The sequence below is a fragment of the Dasypus novemcinctus genome, chromosome Y (assembly GCF_030445035.2).
Source record: "Dasypus novemcinctus isolate mDasNov1 chromosome Y, mDasNov1.1.hap2, whole genome shotgun sequence".
Lineage (NCBI taxonomy): Eukaryota > Metazoa > Chordata > Mammalia > Cingulata > Dasypodidae > Dasypus > Dasypus novemcinctus.
Window position 1 is genome coordinate 16559548 of NC_092216.1, and position 5565 is coordinate 16565112.

The 5565-nt window shown below is 35.4% G+C and overlaps 1 pseudogene; it reads left to right on the forward strand.

Annotated features, from left to right (window-relative positions):
- Nucleotides 1-467: 467 nt before the first annotated feature.
- On the forward strand, nucleotides 468-565 carry LOC139438458 (U6 spliceosomal RNA; annotated as a pseudogene).
- Nucleotides 566-5565: the final 5000 nt, after the last annotated feature.

Consider the following 5565-nt stretch of genomic DNA (forward strand, 5'->3'; position numbering starts at 1 on the left):
TCTTCCTATGAGCATAGCAAAAACATCCATACATGTCATCTATATGCTTCACATGACCCTAGCAGGAACTCTGTTCTGAAACCCTTTATATATCATCCTTAATTTTCTCATCACTTTGTGGAGCCCAATTTTCATTCATTCCTTGACTGGCCACCAATGAGCTCTCCTGTTCATAAGTCCCAATAAAACTTATGTCTGATTCTCTTCTCAGTGCATTCTTTGTTCTTGCAGCCACACCAACTCATGCCCTTCAAGAGTTGGGTTATAATAGGCATATTGGCCTCTTTTCTTTTATTAGACATTGCCTATTTACTCTAGTGATTCTTGCCCCTCTATTTGAGATTGCAACAGGACTCCAAACGGTAGGCATATGGATTTTGTTGGCCATTATGTGGGTCTCTAGCTACTGAGATAATACCTATGACCACATAAACACAGTCATATTCCACAGAGGTATGCCCCAGTGCTAGCTTCAGCAGCAACTATACTACTATTGGAATGATACAGAGATTAGCATGGCCTCTGTGAAAGGATGATGCAAAATCATGAAGCATTCCATAGAGGCATGCCTAGATGTACCCTTCTCCACCCATCTCCTCACCAACACCCTGCACTGGTGCCCTCCCCTGCCATAATTGCTGAAAGGATACTTCCACAATTGTGTTTTTAACCACTCCTCAAACTCCTAAGTTCATCTGGTCCTTCCTCCAGCCCCCCCACCTGCTCAATCAGTAACCCAACCCAACCGCCAGCCCCACTGAAACTCACACACCAGCATCATCAACCCATTCATATCCCTGCCACCATTACCTTATCCAATGCCAAACCACTCCATTCACAACTTCACAGGTTCTACCCAGATTGAGCATCACCTCTCCATTCTCTACTATCTCCTGCTAACTCATTTTTCAGATGACTTTTGTGATTCTAGTCAATATCCTTTGTTTATATCAGTGAAATCATGTATGTCCTTTATTGATTGATTTATTTCAATTTATTTCACTAAACATAATGTTTAGATTCTGATGGATGTAGGATGACTGAACACCTGAATATAACTTGTTTCTCTCCCTGTTACCATGGTACAAAGGAAAGAATTGTATGCAAATTAGAAGGTAATGAGATGTAAACCTCAGCGTCAAATTCTGCTTTTGCTGGACAAGACCTTCTGTTGAAGCGATGAAGTATGAAAACCATTGAAGTATCAACCATTTGGCCAGACCTGCACAGAAGTCCCTTGCTGTCCTCACTTCAACTTGCTTAATTAACATAGTAAACTCCCACCCAGGGGTGGAGTTATCTGTCCCATTTTTGATCATGCAATGTGTGTGCAAGTGTGATTTCCTGGACATATTAATCATACAATTGTATATCCGGCTGTGTGTATCTGTGTTCATCCATATGCATAAAATCAAATGCGTAATCAGAGCCAATGCTAAGTAGGAACTTGAGTATTTAAGCAAGAGTGAAACTGCAGCACAGGGAATCAGGTCTGAGTCACTTTAGACAAATCTTGGCTTCTGTCTGCAGACGTAATATTTGTAAGATCTGCCTAGCTCTCAGGTTAAAGGTTTTGGTGTTTTTTTTTAATATAGGATGCAGATATATATATATCTGGTTATCCTCAAAGGCCCAGCTTTGGGACCTAACAATTCATCCATGTTTTAGCATTCCTTCTTACAGCTGACTAATATTTCTTTGTCTTTTATACCACTGTTTGCTTATCCTTTCATCTATTGATGGATATTTGGGGTGCTTTCAACTTTTGGCAACAGTGGATAATACTGCTATGAACATGATTGTACACATATTTGTTCATGTTCATATATTTGGGTATGTCCCTCAGAATAGGATTCCCAAATCATATAGCAGTTCTTTATTTACCTTCTTGAGGAACCAGCAAACAGTCTTACACAGTGGCTGCACCATTCTACATTCCCACCAGACGTGGATGTGTGTCCCGTTTCCTCCATATCTTCTCCAACACTTGTAGTTTTATAGTTTTTTAAATAGCAGCAATCTAATAAATGTTCAATGATACATGATGTAGTTTTTCTTCCTTAAAGTCTATTATTTTTAATTCTCAATTGCATTTATTTGTATTCTACACTTTTTCTTTTTCATTTCTCTCTTTCTGCATGCTTAGTTTGAGTTTGCTTTACTTTTTTCTAGTTCATCCAGGTGTGTAGTTAGGTCTCTACAATTTTTTTTTCTTTTTTAATATATGTACTTATGGCTATAAATTTCCCTTTTAGGCATATCTTTGTTGGATCACATAAGATTTGCATGATGCTTTATCCTTTTCATTTGTTATAAGCTATTTACTGTTTTCTATTTTAATTCTTCTCTGGAACACTGACTAAGAATGTGCCATGTAACATCCATGTATTTTTAATTTTTTAATTTTTCTGTTATTGATTTACAGCTTTATACTCTTATGATAATAAGAGTTGCCTTGACTAATTTCAGTCTTTTAAATTTATTGATTCTTATTTTGTCACCCAATATATAATCTATCCTGGAAAATGATCCAGGGCCACTTGAGAAAAATATATATCTTGTTTGGGGGTTCTAACCTACTAACTTGAAAAGAATCTAACTCAGGTTCAATAGCATACACTTTCTCTGTTTGGATATCCCTCTATTTCCCTCTCTTCTTGTACTTGCCCTATATTACTTCTTTATATTTTAAATGTCCATATTCAGGAAATACACTATTTTTCTTGCTCCACTGTATTCTGACTTTTACAGGAATTAAAGAGTAGAGACACAGATTGAGAATACAGTACTATTGGGATTTTAAATATACTTTCCTTATTCGAGAAATTGTAGGTTTACAGAACAACTGTCCCTAAAATACAGGATTTTCACCTTATGCATTGGTACAGAATATTTGCAGTAATTGATAATAGTACATTTAAATTTGTTCTATTAATTAAATGCCCTGGGTTAGCCTAGGGTTCACTATTGTGAAGTACAGTTCCATAGAGTTTTTAAAATATTTTATCTTGTCACTATATATAAAATCTAACATTTCCCTTTTAATCCTATGGAGATGGATATTTCAGTGCTGTTAATTGCATACACAATTAACAATGTGCTAACATCACAACCATCCATTACAGAAACATTTTCACCACAAAGGCTCATTACTTGAATATTTCCATATTTCCAAATAGGAACCCTGCTCATTTTAAGTCTTAACTTTCCATTCTTTATCAGCTATCTATCCCATGGTAACACATATTCACCATTGATATTGGTCTTGTAGAATGAATTTGGTGATGTTTCTTCTTCAATTTCTTTGAAGAGTTAGAGGAGAAATGGAATTGTCTCCCTGAAATATTATGTAGAATTCCCTGGTGAAGTTATCTTTTTTGTCTTTTCTTTGTTGGAAGTTTTTAGATTACTGATTCAGTCTCTTCATTGGGAACGGGTTTGTTGAGATCTATTTTTTGAGTTGGTACAGATGGTTTGTGTGTTTGTATGTATTCATTTCATCTAGACTATCTAATTTATTTCATACCATTGCTCATACTATCCTCTTAGAGTCCTATTTATTTCAGGGAAGTTAGTAGTAATAATTTCTTTTTCATTTCTAACTTTAATCATTTGTATACTATTCCTTTTTCTGTTGTTGTTAATTTTATTGATCTTTTCAAAGAACCAAATTTTGGTTTTGTTGCTTCACTGTATATTTTGTCTATTCCATTTATCTCCATTCATTTTGCCTTTTCCTGCATTCTCATTTTGCGTTTAGTTTCCTCTTTTTTCTAGTTATTTCAGTTTTAAGGTTATGTCTCTGTTTTGAAATCTCTCTTCTTTTCCAGTGTAAACATTTAGAGCTACAAATTTCACTCTCAACACTGCCTTTGTTGCTTCCCATAAGTTTAGTATGTTATATTTTCATTTTCACTTGCCTCAAGACATTTCCTAATTTTGCTGTTGATATTTTCTTTAACCCATTGGATGTTTAATAGTATTTTGTTTAGATTCCAAAGATTTGTGAATTTCTCATTTCTCACTATTTCTTGTGTCTTTGAATTTAAGATGAGTCTGTTGAAGACAGCATATACTTCAGTCATGTCTTTTTTATCCATTCTGCCAATCTATCCCTTTAATGGAGAGTTTAAACCATTTACATTTTCTCTTTTTAATTATATTTCATTTTTAAAGAAGATTTAGATTACATAAATGTTGCATGAAAAACATGAGAGATTTCTATATGCTGCATTTCCTCCCCTTTCCACTTTCCCACATTCTTTTCAGCGTGGTACATTTGGTACAATTGATGAACTCATATTGAAGCATTGCTACTAACCATAGACAACAGTTTACATTACAGTTTGCACTCTGTCTCACACAATTTTGTGTTTTGACAAAATATACAATGGAATGGATCTGTCACTGCAATGTCATGCAGGACAATTCCAGTGTCCTGAAAATGCCCCCATGTTACACCTATCCTTCTCTCTACCATCCCTCAGAACTTCTGGTGGCCACTGCCCTTATATCAATGAAAAGAGTTCTTCCATTGCTATAATAATATTAATATGTCTGTAGAAGACTAATAAGAAGTCTATTTTAGTCCATTGTGCATTCCCTGTCTAGAGGATTTGGAGATGGTGATACCCACTCTACTTCTAGTTAAGACCTCTTAGGGTGAATTGATGGGACTATCTTTCTTGCAGTTGCAGACGCTCTCTTTCCTTGGGATAGCCATTGTCCATCATAATATCTTTGTTGTTTGTTCTTGGTGAGTCCAATGAACTGGAGAGTAAGTGTTGCAACTGCTGAAATTTACACTCCACTGGCCAATGGATCCAAAGATTTCAGTCTCTGAAACATATATTTATCAAGTGTAGTGCTAATTATAGTTTCAACTAAAAGGAGCAGAAGAGTCATATGTACAGGATCTAAAAATGAATCTAACTGTTATACTGAGGGACATAAATTCCAAAGTAAGGCTCACTGATAGGGTGCTGAATTCCTGAGCTGTTTGCCCTGCTATAGTTTCTGGATATCTCTAGAGCTGTCAGGAACCCAGCTATTTAAGGTACTGTTGATTGTGATAGTCACTTTCTTCCATTGCCGGAATAGTAATGCCTACCTCAGTACATAGTTGCATTTCCATATTTTAGCTTTAAATAAGTCTTTTGTCTTTCTTTTCCTCAGCAAGATTCATTTCAAGAGATTTTTCTTTGAATTTACTAATTCTGTCTTCTTCCCCATCCAGCCAAGTCCTGAATCTCCTGGGAACTTTTCATTTCACTTATTTTGGTATTCAATTCCAGTAGTTCTTTCAGCACCTGTTAAAATTTTCTCTCTTTACTAAGATCCTCATATCAGTTATTTATTCTTTTCCCAATATCTGTTAGTTATTTCTCAGATTTCTTTTATCTCCTTGAGCATTTTTAATATTATTTATTAGAAGCTTTGCTCAGTATGTACAAATTCTTGTCTTTTTCTTCAGTGTTTTCTGAATTAGTACCCTTTTCCTTATATGGGCCATGATTTCCTGGGTTTTTTTGGGGGAGGCGTGTTTTGGTATGTATTTGTCATATA